This window comes from Phyllobates terribilis, unplaced genomic scaffold (assembly GCF_046119375.1).
Source record: "Phyllobates terribilis strain yellow unplaced genomic scaffold, ASM4611937v1 Scaffold_115__1_contigs__length_5345438, whole genome shotgun sequence".
Lineage (NCBI taxonomy): Eukaryota > Metazoa > Chordata > Amphibia > Anura > Dendrobatidae > Phyllobates > Phyllobates terribilis.
Window position 1 is genome coordinate 1,600,985 of NW_027362875.1, and position 15,169 is coordinate 1,616,153.

The following is a 15,169-nucleotide window of genomic DNA, read 5'->3' on the forward strand; positions in this document are numbered from 1 at the left end:
ATGCTGTACATAACTAGGATATAGGGACTAGGATTTAGGGAATTATGCTGTACATAACTAGGATATAGGGACTAGGATATAGGGAATTATGCTGTACATAACTGGCATATAGGAACTAGGATATAGGGAATTATGCTGTACATAACTGGGATATAGGGACTAGGATATTGGGAATTATGCTGTACATAACTGGGATATACGAACTAGGATATAGGGAATTATGCAGTACATAACTGGGATATAGGGACTAGGATATAGGGAATTATGCTGTACATAACTAGGATATAGGGACTAGGATATAGGGAATTATGCTGTACATAACTAGGATATAGGGACTAGGATATAGGGAATTATGCTGTACATAACTGGGATATAGGGACTAGGATATGGGGAATTATGCTGTACATAACTGGGATATAGGAACTAGGATATAGGGAATTATGCTGTACATAACTGGGATATAGGGACTAGGATATGGGGAATTATGCTGTACATAACTAGGATATAGGGACTAGGATATAGGGAATTATGCTGTACATAACTGGGATATAGGAACTAGGATATAGGGAATTATGCAGTACATAACTGGGATATAGGGACTAGGATATAGGGAATTATGCTGTACATAACTAGGATATAGGGACTAGGATATAGGCAATTATGCTGTACATAACTAGGATATAGGGACTAGGATATAGGGAATTATGCAGTACATAACCAGGATATAGGGACTAGGATATAGGGAATTATGCTGTACATAACTAGGATATAGGGACTAGGATATAGGGAATTATGCTGTACATAACTGGGATATAGGGACTAGGATATGGGGAATTATGCAGTACATAACTGGGATATAGGGACTAGGATATAGGGAATTATGCTGTACATAACTGGGATATAGGAACTAGGATATAGGGAATTATGCAGTACATAACTGGGATATAGGGACTAGGATATAGGGAATTATGCAGTACATAACTGGGATATAGGGAATTATGCTGTACATAACTAGGATATAGGGACTAGGATATAGGGAATTATGCTGTACATAACTAGGATATAGGGACTAGGATATAGTGAATTATGCTGTACATAACTGGGATATATCGACTAGGAAATAGGGAAATATACTGTACATAACTGGGATATAGGGACTAGGATATAGGGAATTATGCAGTACATAACTGGGATATAGGGACTAGGATATAGTGAATTATGCTGTACATAACTGGGATATAGGGACTAGGATATAGGGAATTATGCTGTACATAACTGGGATATAGGGACTAGGATATAGGTAATTATGCAGTACATAACTGGGATATAGGGACTAGGATATAGGGAATTATGCAGTACATAACTGTAATATAGGGACTAGGATATAGGGAATTATGCTGTACATAACTAGGATATAGGGACTAGGATATAGGGAATTATGCGGTACATAACTAGGATATATTGACTAGGATATAGGGAATTATGCTGTACATAACTAGGATATAGGGACTAGGATATAGGGAATTATGCGGTACATAACTAGGATATAGGGACTAGGATATAGGGAATTATGCTGTACATAACTGGGATATAGGGACTAGGATATGGGGAATTATGCAGTATATAACTGGGATATAGGGACTAGGATATAGGGAATTATGCGGTACATAACTGGGATATAGGAACTAGGATATAGGGAATTATGCTGTACATAACTAGGATATAGGGACTAGGATATAGGGAATTATACTGTACATAACTGGGATATAAGGACTAGGATATAGGGAATTATGCTGTACATAACTTGGATATAGGGACTAGGATTTAGGGAATTATGCTGTACATAACTAGGATATAGGGACTAGGATATAGGGAATTATGCTGTACATAACTGGCATATAGGAACTAGGATATAGGGAATTATGCTGTACATAACTGGGATATAGGGACTAGGATATTGGGAATTATGCTGTACATAACTGGGATATACGAACTAGGATATAGGGAATTATGCAGTACATAACTGGGATATAGGGACTAGGATATAGGGAATTATGCTGTACATAACTAGGATATAGGGACTAGGATATAGGGAATTATGCTGTACATAACTAGGATATAGGGACTAGGATATAGGGAATTATGCTGTACATAACTGGGATATAGGGACTAGGATATGGGGAATTATGCTGTACATAACTGGGATATAGGAACTAGGATATAGGGAATTATGCTGTACATAACTGGGATATAGGGACTAGGATATGGGGAATTATGCTGTACATAACTAGGATATAGGGACTAGGATATAGGGAATTATGCTGTACATAACTGGGATATAGGAACTAGGATATAGGGAATTATGCAGTACATAACTGGGATATAGGGACTAGGATATAGGGAATTATGCTGTACATAACTAGGATATAGGGACTAGGATATAGGCAATTATGCTGTACATAACTAGGATATAGGGACTAGGATATAGGGAATTATGCTGTACATAACTAGGATATAGGGACTAGGATATAGGGAATTATGCTGTACATAACTGGGATATAGGGACTAAGATATGGGGAATTATGCAGTACATAACTGGGATATAGGGACTAGGATATAGGGAATTATGCTGTACATAACTGGGATATAGGAACTAGGATATAGGGAATTATGCAGTACATAACTGGGATATAGGGACTAGGATATAGGGAATTATGCAGTACATAACTGGGATATAGGGAATTATGCTGTACATAACTAGGATATAGGGACTAGGATATAGGGAATTATGCAGTACATAACTGGGATATATCGACTAGGAAATAGGGAAATATACTGTACATAACTGGGATATAGGGACTAGGATATAGGGAATTATGCAGTACATAACTGGGATATAGGGACTAGGATATAGTGAATTATGCTGTACATAACTGGGATATAGGGACTAGGATATAGGGAATTATGCTGTACATAACTGGGATATAGGGACTAGGATATAGGGAATTATGCAGTACATAACTGGGATATAGGGACTAGGATATAGGGAATTATGTTGTACATAACTAGGATATAGGGACTAGGATATAGGGAATTATGCGGTACATAACTAGGATATAGGGACTAGGATATAGGGAATTATGCTGTACATAACTAGGATATAGGGACTAGGATATAGGGAATTATGCTGTACATAACTGGGATATAGGGACTAGGATATGGGGAATTATGCAGTATATAACTGGGATATAGGGACTAGGATATAGGGAATTATGCGGTACATAACTAGGATATAGGGACTAGGATATAGGGAATTATGCGGTACATAACTAGGATATAGGGACTAGGATATAGGGAATTATGCTGTACATAACTGGGATATAGGGACTAGGATATAGGGAATTATGCAGTACATAACTGGCATATAGGGACTAGGATATAGGGAATTATGCTGTACATAACTAGGATATAGGGACTAGGATATAGGGAATTATGCAGTACATAACTGGGATATAGGAACTAGGATATAGGGAATTATGCAGTACATAACTGGGATATAGGGACTAGGATATAGGGAATTATGCTGTACATAACTGGGATATAGGAACTAGGATATAAGGAATTATGCAGTGCATAACTAGGATACAGGGGCTAAGATATAGGGAATTATGCAGTACATAACTAGGATATAGGGACTAGGATATAGGGAATTATGCTGTACATAACTGGGATATAGGGACTTGCATATAGGGAATTATGCTGTACATAACTAGGATATAGGGACTAGGATATAGGGAATTATGCTGTGCATTAGGATATAGGGATTTGCATATAGGGAATTATGCTGTACATAACAAGGATATAGGGACTTGGATATAGGGAATTATGCTGTACATAACTGGGATATAGGGACTAGGATATAGGGAATTATGCAGTACATAGCTAGGATATAGGGAATTATGCTATACATAACTGGGATATAGGGACTAGGATATAGGGAATTATGCAGTACATAACTGGGATATAGGAACTGGGATATAGGGAATTATGCTGTACATAACTAGGATATAGGGACTAGGATATAGGGAATTATGCTGTACATAACTGGGATATAGGGACTAGGATATAGGGAATTATGCAGTACATAACTGGGATATAGGAACTGGGATATAGGGAATTATGCAGTGCATAACTAGGATACAGGGGCTAAGATATAGAGAATTATGCTGTAGATAACTAGGATATAGGGACTAGGATATAGGGAATTATGCTGTACATAACTGGGATATAGGGACTTGCATATAGGGAATTATGCTGTACATAACTAGGATATAGGGACTAGGATATAGGGAATTATGCTGTGCATTAGGATATAGGGATTTGCATATAGGGAATTATGCTGTACATAACAAGGATATAGGGACTTGGATATAGGGAATTATGCTGTACATAACTGGGATATAGGGACTAGGATATAGGGAATTATGCAGTACATAGCTAGGATATAGGGAATTATGCTATACATAACTGGGATATAGGGACTAGGATATAGGGAATTATGCAGTACATAACTGGGATATAGGAACTGGGATATAGGGAATTATGCTGTACATAACTAGGATACAGGGGCTAGGATATAGGGAATTATGCTGTACATAACTGGGATATAGGGACTAGGATTTAGGGAATTATGCAGTACATAGCTAGGATATAGGGACTAGGATATAGGGAATTATGCTGTACATAACTGAGATATAGGGACTAGGATATAGGAAATTATGCTGTACATAACTGGGATATAGGGACTAGGATATAGGGAATTATGCAGTACATAACTGGGATATAGGGACTAGGATATAGGGAATTATGCTGTACATAACTGGGATATAGGGACTAGGATATAGGGAATTATGCTGTACATAACTGGGATATAGGGACTAGGATATAGGGAATTATGCTGTACATAACTGGGATATAGGGACTAGGATATAGGGAATTATGCTGTACATAACTGGGATATAGGGACTAGGATATAGTGAAATATACTGTACTTAACTGGGATATAGGAACTAGGATATAGGGAATTATGCTGGACATAACTGGGATATAGAGACTAGGATATAGGGAATTATGCTATACATAACTAGGATTTAGGGAATTATGCTGTACATAACTGGGATATAGGGACTAGGATATAGGGAATTATGCTGTACATAACTGGGATATAGGGACTAGGATATAGGGAAATATACTGTACATAACTGGGATATAGGAACTAGGATATAGGGAATTATGCAGTACATAACTGGGATATAGGGACTAGGATATAGGGAATTATGCAGTACATAACTGGAATATAGGGACTAGGATATAGGGAATTATGGTGTACATAACTAGGATATAGGGACTAGGATATAGGGAATTATGCGGTACATAACTAGGATATAGGGACTTGGATATAGGGAATTATGCTGTACATAACTAGGATATAGGGACTAGGATATAGGGAATTATGCTGTACATAACTGGGATATAGGGACTAGGATATAGGGAATTATGCACTACATAGCTAGGATATAAGGAATTATTCTATACATAACTGGGATATAGGGACTAGGATATAGGGAATTATGCTGTACATAACTAGGATATAGGGAATTATGCTGTACATAACTGGGATATAGGGACTAGGATATAGGGAAATATACTGTACATAACTGGGATATAGGAACTAGGATATAGGGAATTATGCAGTACATAACTGGGATATAGGGACTAGGATATAGGGAATTATGCAGTACATAACTGGAATATAGGGACTAGGATATAGGGAATTATGCAGTACATAACTGGGATATAGGAACTAGGATATAGGGAATTATGCTGTACATAACTAGGATACAGGGGCTAGGATATAAGGAATTATGCAGTACATTACTGGGATATAGGGACTAGGATATAGGGAACTATGCAATACATAACTGGGATATAGGGACTAGGATATAGGGAATTATGCTGTACATAACTGGGATATAGGGACTAGGATATAGGGAATTATGCTGTACATAACTGGGATATAGGAACTAGGATATAGGGAATTATGCAATACATAAATGGGATATAGGGACTAGGATATAGGGAATTATGCTGTACATAACTGGGATATAGGGACTAGGATATAGGGAATTATGCTGTACATAACTGGGGTATAGGGACTAGGATATAGGGAATTATGCTGTACATAACTGGGATATAGGGACTAGGATATAGGGAATTATGCAGTACATAGCTAGGATATGGGGAATTATGCTGTACATAACTGGGATATAGGAACTAGGATATAGGGAATTATGCAATACATAACTGGGATATAGGGACTAGGATATAGGGAATTATGCAGTACATAACTGGAATATAGGGACTAGGATATAGGGAATTATGCAGTACATAACTGGGATATAGGAACTAGGATATAGGGAATTATGCTGTACATAACTGGGATATAGGGACTAGGATATAGGGAATTATGCAGTACATAACTGGAATATAGGGACTAGGATATAGGGAATTATGCAGTACATAACTGGGATATAGGAACTAGGATATAGGGAATTATGCAGTACATTACTGGGATATAGGGACTAGGATATAGGGAATTATGCAGTACATAACTAGGATATGGGGAATTATGCTGTACATAACTGGGATATAGGAACTAGGATATAGGGAATTATGCAATACATAACTGGGATATAGGGACTAGGATATAGGGAATTATGCAGTACATAACTGGAATATAGGGACTAGGATATAGGGAATTATGCAGTACATAACTGGGATATAGGAACTAGGATATAGGGAATTATGCTGTACATAACTAGGATACAGGGGCTAGGATATAAGGAATTATGCAGTACATTACTGGGATATAGGGACTAGGATATAGGGAACTATGCAATACATAACTGGGATATAGGGACTAGGATATAGGGAATTATGCTGTACATAACTGGGATATAGGGACTAGGATATAGGGAATTATGCTGTACATAACTGGGATATAGGAACTAGGATATAGGGAATCATGCAGTACATAACTGGGATATAGGGACTAGGATATAGGGAATTATGCTGTACATAACTGGGATATAGGGACTAGGATATAGGGAATTATGCTGTACATAACTGGGGTATAGGGACTAGGATATAGGGAATTATGCTGTACATAACTGGGATATAGGGACTAGGATATACGGAATTATGCAGTACATAACTGGGATATAGGGACTAGGATATAGGGAATTACGCGGTACATAACTAGGATATAGGGACTAGGATATAGGGAATTACGCGGTACTTAACTAGGATATAGGGAATTATGCTGTACATAACTAGGATATAGGGAATTATGCTGTACATAACTGGGATATAGGGACTAGGATATAGGGAATTATGCTGTACATAACTAGGATATAGGGACTAGGATATAGGGAATTATGCTGTACATAACTGGGATATAGGGACTAGGATATAGGGTATTATGCAGTACATAGCTAGGATATAGGGAATTATGCTATACATAACTGGGATATAGGGACTAGGATATAGGGAATTATGCTGTACATAACTAGGATATAGGGACTAGGATATAGGGAATTATGCAGTACATTACTGGGATATAGGGACTAGGATATAGGGAATTATGCAGTACATAACTGGGATATAGGGACTAGGATATAGGTAATTATGCTGTACATAACTAGGATATAGGGACTAGGATATAGGGAATTATGCTGTACATAACTAGGATACAGGGCCTAGGATATAGGGAATTATGCAGTACATTACTGGGATATAGGGACTAGGATATAGGGAACTATGCAATACATAACTGGGATATAGGGACTAGGATATAGGGAATTATGCTGTACATAACTAGGATACAGGGGCTAGGATATAGGGAATTATGCAGTACATAACTGGGATATAGGGACTAGGATTTAGGGAATTATGCAGTACATTACTGGGATATAGGGACTAGGATATAGGTAATTATGCAGTACATTACTGGGATATAGGGACTAGGATATAGGGAATTATGCTGTACATAACTGGGATATAGGGACTAGGATATAGGAAATTATGCAGTACATAACTAGGATATAGGGACTAGGATATAGGGAATTATGCTGTACATAACTAGGATATAGGGACTAGGATATAGGGAATTATGCTGTACATAACTGGGATATAGGGGCTAGGATATAGGGAATTATGCAGTACATTACTAGGATATAGGGACTAGGATATAGGAAATTATGCAGTACATAACTAGGATATAGGGACTAGGATATAGGGAATCATGCTGTACATAACTAGGATATAGGGACTAGGATATAGGGAATTATGCTGTACATAACTGGGATATAGGGACTAGGATATAGGGAATTATGCTGTTCATAACTGGGATATAGGGACTAGGATATAGGGAATTATGCTGTACATAACTGGGATATAGGGAATTATTCTGTTCATAACTGGGATACAGGGGCTAGGATATAGGGAATTATGCTGTACATAACTGGGATATAGGGACTAGGATATAGGGAATTATCCGGTACATAACTAGGATATAGGGACTTGGATATAGGGAATTATGCTGTACATAACTAGGATATAGGGACTAGGATATAGGGAATTATGCTGTACATAACTGGGATATAGGGACTAGGATATAGGGAATTATGCAGTACATAGCTAGGATATGGGGAATTATGCAGTACATAACTGGGATAGAGGGACTAGGATATAGGGAATTATGCTGTACATAACTAGGATATAGGGACTGGGATATAGGGAATTATGCTGTACTTAACTGGGATATAGGAACTAGGATATAGGGAATTATGCAGTACATAACTAGGATATAGGGACTAGGATATAGGGAATTATGCTGTACATAACTAGGATATAGGGACTGGGATATAGGGAATTATGCTGTACATAACTGGGATATAGGGACTGGGATATAGGGAATTATGCTGTACATAACTGGGATATAGGGACTAGGATATAGGGAATTATGCTGTACATAACTAGGATATAGGGACTGGGATATAGGGAATTATGCTGTACATAACTAGGATATAGGGACTGGGATATAGGGAATTATGCTGTACATAACTGGGATATAGGGACTAGGATATAGGGAATTATGCTGTACATAACTAGGATATAGGGACTAGGATATAGGGAATTATGCTGTACATAACTGAGATATAGGGACTAGGATATAGGGAATTATGCTGTACATAACTAGGATATAGGGACTAGGATATAGGGAATTATGCTGTACATAACTAGGATATAGGGACTAGGATATAGGGAATTATGCTGTACATAACTGGGATATAGGGACTAGGATATAGGGAATTATGCTGTACATAACTAGGATATAGGGACTAGGATATAGGGAATTATGCAGTACATAACTGGGATATAGGGACTATGATATAGGCAATTATGCTGTACATAACTGGGATATAGGGACTAGGATACAGGGAATTATGCTGTACATAACTGAGATATAGGGACTAGGATATAGGGAATTATGCTGTACATAACTAGGATATAGGGACTAGGATATAGGGAATTATGCTGTACATAACTGGGATATAGGGACTAGGATATAGGGAATTATGCTGTACATAACTAGGATATAGGGACTAGGATATAGGGAATTATGCTGTACATAACTAGGATATAGGGACTAGGATACAGGGAATTATGCTGTACATAACTGAGATATAGGGACTAGGATATAGGGAATTATGCTGTACATAACTGGGATATAGGGACTAGGATATAGGGAATTATGCTGTACATAACTAGGATATAGGGACTATGATATAGGCAATTATGCTGTAAATAACTGGGATATAGGGACTAGGATATAGGGAATTATGCTGTACATAACTAGGATATAGGGACTAGGATATAGGGAATTATGCTGTACATAACTGGGATATAGGGACTAGGATATAGGGAATTATGCTGTACATAACTAGGATATAGGGACTAGGATATAGGGAATTATGCAGTACATAACTGGGATATAGGAACTAGGATATAGGGAATTATGCTGTACATAACTGGGATATAGGGACTAGGATATAAAGAATTATGCTGTACATAACTAGGATATAGGGACTAGGATATAGGGAATTATGCAGTACATAACTGGGATATAGGAACTAGGATATAGGGAATTATGCTGTACATAACTGGGATATAGGAACTAGGATATAGTGAATTATGCTGTACATAACTGGGATATAGGGACTAGGATATAGGGAATTATGCTGTACATAACTGGGATATAGGGACTAGGATATAGGGAAATATACTGTACATAACTGGGATATAGGGACTAGGATATAGGGAATTATGCAGTACATAACTGGGATATAGGGAATTATGCTGTACATAAGTGGGATATAGGGACTAGGATATAGGGAATTATGTTGTATATAACTAGGATATAGGGACTAGGATATAGGGAATTATGCTGTACATAACTGGGATATAGAGACTAGGATATAGGGAATTATGCTGTACATAACTGGGATATAGGGACTAGGATATAGGGAATTATACTGTACATAACTGGGATATAGGGACTAGGATATAGGGGATTATGCTGTACATAACTAGGATATAGGGGCTAGGATATAGGGAATTATGCTGTACATAACTGGGATATAGGGACTAGGATATAGGGAATTATGCTGTACATAACTGGGATATAGGGACTAGGATATAGGGAATTATGCTGTACATAACTGGGATATAGTGACTAGGATATAGGAAAATATGCAGTACATAACTGGGATATAGGAACTAGGATATAGGGAATTATGCTGTACATAACTGGGATATAGGGACTAGGATATAGGGAATTATGCAGTACATAACTGGGATATAGGGACTAGGATATAGGGAATTATGCTGTACATAACTGGGATATAGGGACTAGGATATAGGGAATTATGCAATACATAACTAGGATACAGGGGCTAAGGTATAGGGAATTATGCAGTACATAACTGGGATATAGGGACTAGGATATAGGGAATTATGCTGTACATAACTGGGATATAGGGACTAGGATATAGGGAATTATGCAGTACATAACTAGGATATAGTGACTTGGATATAGGGAATTATGCTGTACATAACTGGGATATAGGATCTAGGATATAGGGAATTATGCTGTACATAACTGGGATATAGGGACTAGGATATAGGGAATTATGCAGTACATAACTGGAATATAGGGACTAGGATATAGGGAATTATGCAGTACATAACTAGGATATAGGGACTAGGATATAGGGAATTATGCTGTACATAACTAGGATATAGGGACTAGGATATAGGGAATTATGCGGTACATAACTAGGATATAGGGACTTGGATATAGGGAATTATGCAGTACATAACTAGGATATAGGGACTAGGATATAGGGAATTATGCTGTACATAACTGGGATATAGGGACTAGGATATAGGGAATTATGCAGTACATAACTAGGATATAGGGACTAGGATATAGGGAATTATGCTGTACATAACTGGGATATAGGGACTAGGATATAGGGAATTATGCTGTACATAACTAGGATATAGGGACTAGGATATAGGGAATTATGCTGTACATAACTGGGATATAGGGACTAGGATATAGGGAATTATGCTGTACATAACTAGGATATAGGGACTAGGATATAGGGAATTATGCTATACATGACTGGGATAAAGGGACTAGGATATAGGGAATTATGCAGTACATAGCTAGGATATAGGGACTAGGATATAGGGAATTATGCTGTACAAAACTGGGATATAGGAACTAGGATATAGGGACTAGGATATAGGGAATTATGCAGTACATAACTAGGATATAGGGACTAGGATATAGGGAATTATGCTATACATGACTGGGATAAAGGGACTAGGATATAGGGAATTATGCAGTACATAACTAGGATATAGGGACTAGGATATAGGGAATTATGCTGTACATAACTGGGATATAGGGACTAGGATATAGGGAATTATGCTGTACATAACTAGGATATAGGGACTAGGATATAGGGAATTATGCTGTACATAACTGGGATATAGGGACTAGGATATAGGGAATTATGCAGTACATAACTAGGATATAGGGACTAGGATATAGGGAATTATGCTGTACATAACTAGGATATAGGGACTAGGATATAGGGAATTATGCTATACATGACTGGGATAAAGGGACTAGGATATAGGGAATTATGCAGTACATAGCTAGGATATAGGGACTAGGATATAGGGAATTATGCTGTACATAACTGGGATATAGGAACTAGGATATAGGGAATTATGCTGTACATAACTGGGATATAGGAACTAGGATATAGGGAATTATGCTGTACATAACTGGGATATAGGAACTAGGATATAGGGCATTATGCTGTACATTACTGGGATATAGGGACTAGGATATAGGGAACTATGCAATACATAATTGGGATATAGGGACTAGGATATAGGGAATTATGCTGTACATAACTAGGATACAGGGGCTAGGATATAAGGAATTATGCTGTACATAACTAGGATATAGGGACTAGGATATAGGGAATTATGCTGTACATAACTGGGATATAGGAACTAGGATATAGGGAATTATGCTGTACATAACTAGGATATAGGGACTAGGATATAGGGAATTATGCTGTACATAACTGGGATATAGGAACTAGGATATAGGGAATTATGCTGTACATAACTAGGATATAGGGACTAGGATATAGGGAATTATGCAGTACATAACTGGGATATAGGGACTAGGATATAGGGAATTATGCTGTACATAACTAGGATATAGGGACTAGGATATAGGCAATTATGCTGTACATAACTAGGATATAGGGACTAGGATATAGGGAATTATGCAGTACATAACTAGGATATAGGGACTAGGATATAGGGAATTATGCTGTACATAACTAGGATATAGGGACTAGGATATAGGGAATTATGCTGTACATAACTGGGATATAGGGACTAGGATATGGGGAATTATGCAGTACATAACTGGGATATAGGGACTAGGATATAGGGAATTATGCTGTACATAACTGGGATATAGGAACTAGGATATAGGGAATTATGCAGTACATAACTGGGATATAGGGAATTATGCTGTACATAACTGGGATATAGGGACTAGGATATAGGGAATTATGCTGTACATAACTGGGATATAGGAACTAGGATATAGGGAATTATGCTGTACATAACTAGGATATAGGGACTAGGATATAGGGAATTATGCTGTACATAACTAGGATATAGGGACTAGGATATAGGGAATTATGCTGTACATAACTGGGATATAGGAACTAGGATATAGGGAATTATGCTGTACATAACTGGGATATAGGGACTAGGATATAGGGAATTATGCTGTACATAACTAGGATATAGGGACTAGGATATAGGTAATTATGCTGTACATAACTGGGATATAGGAACTAGGATATAGGGAATTATGCAGTACATAACTGGGATATAGGGACTAGGATATAGGGAATTATGCTGTACATAACTAGGATATAGGGACTAGGATATAGGCAATTATGCTGTACATAACTAGGATATAGGGACTAGGATATAGGGAATTATGCAGTACATAACTAGGATATAGGGACTAGGATATAGGGAATTATGCTGTACATAACTAGGATATAGGGACTAGGATATAGGGAATTATGCTGTACATAACTGGGATATAGGGACTAGGATATGGGGAATTATGCAGTACATAACTGGGATATAGGGACTAGGATATAGGGAATTATGCTGTACATAACTGGGATATAGGAACTAGGATATAGGGAATTATGCTATACATAACTGGGATATAGGGACTAGGATATAGGGAATTATGCTGTACATAACTGGGATATAGGGACTAGGATATAGGGAATTATGCAGTACATAACTGGGATATAGGGACTAGGATATAGGGAATTATGCAGTACATAACTGGGATATAGGGAATTATGCTGTACATAACTGGGATATAGGGACTAGGATATAGGGAATTATGCTGTACATAACTGGGATATAGGGACTAGGATATAGGGAATTATGCTGTACATAACTAGGATATAGGGACAAGGATATAGGGAATTATGCAGTACATAACTGGGATATAGGGACTAGGATATAGGGAAATATACTGTACATAACTGGGATATAGGGACTAGGATATAGGGAATTATGCAGTACATAACTGTAATATAGGGTCTAGGATATAGGGAATTATGCAGTACATAACTGGAATATAGGGACTAGGATATAGGGAAATATACTGTACATAACTAGGATATAGGGACTAGGATATAGGGAATTATGCGGTACATAACTAGGATATAGGGACTAGGATATAGGGAATTATGCTGTACATAACTGGGATATAGGGACTAGGACATGGGGAATTATGCAGTACATAACTGGGATATAGGGACTAGGATATAGGGAATTATGCGGTACATAACTAGGATATAGGGACTAGGATATAGGGAATTATGCTGTACATAACTGGGATATAGGGACTAGGATATAGGGAATTATGCAGTACATAACTGGAATATAGGGACTAGGATATAGGGAATTATGCTGTACATAACTAGGATATAGGGACTAGGATATAGGGAATTATGCAGTACATAACTGGGATATAGGAACTAGGATATAGGGAATTATGCAGTACATAACTGGGATATAGGGACTAGGATATAGGGAATTATGCTGTACATAACTGGGATATAGGGACTAGGATATAGGGAATTATGCAGTACTTAACTGGGATATAGGGACTAGGATACAGGGAATTATGCAGTGCATAACTAGGATACAGGGACTAAGATATAGGGAATTATGCAGTACATAACTAGGATATAGGGACTTGGATATAGGGAATTATGCTGTAGATAACTAGGATATAGGGACTAGGATATAGGGAATTATGCTGTACATAACTGGGATATAGGGACTAGGATATAGGGAATTATGCAGTACATAACTAGGATATAGGGACTAGGATATAGGGAAT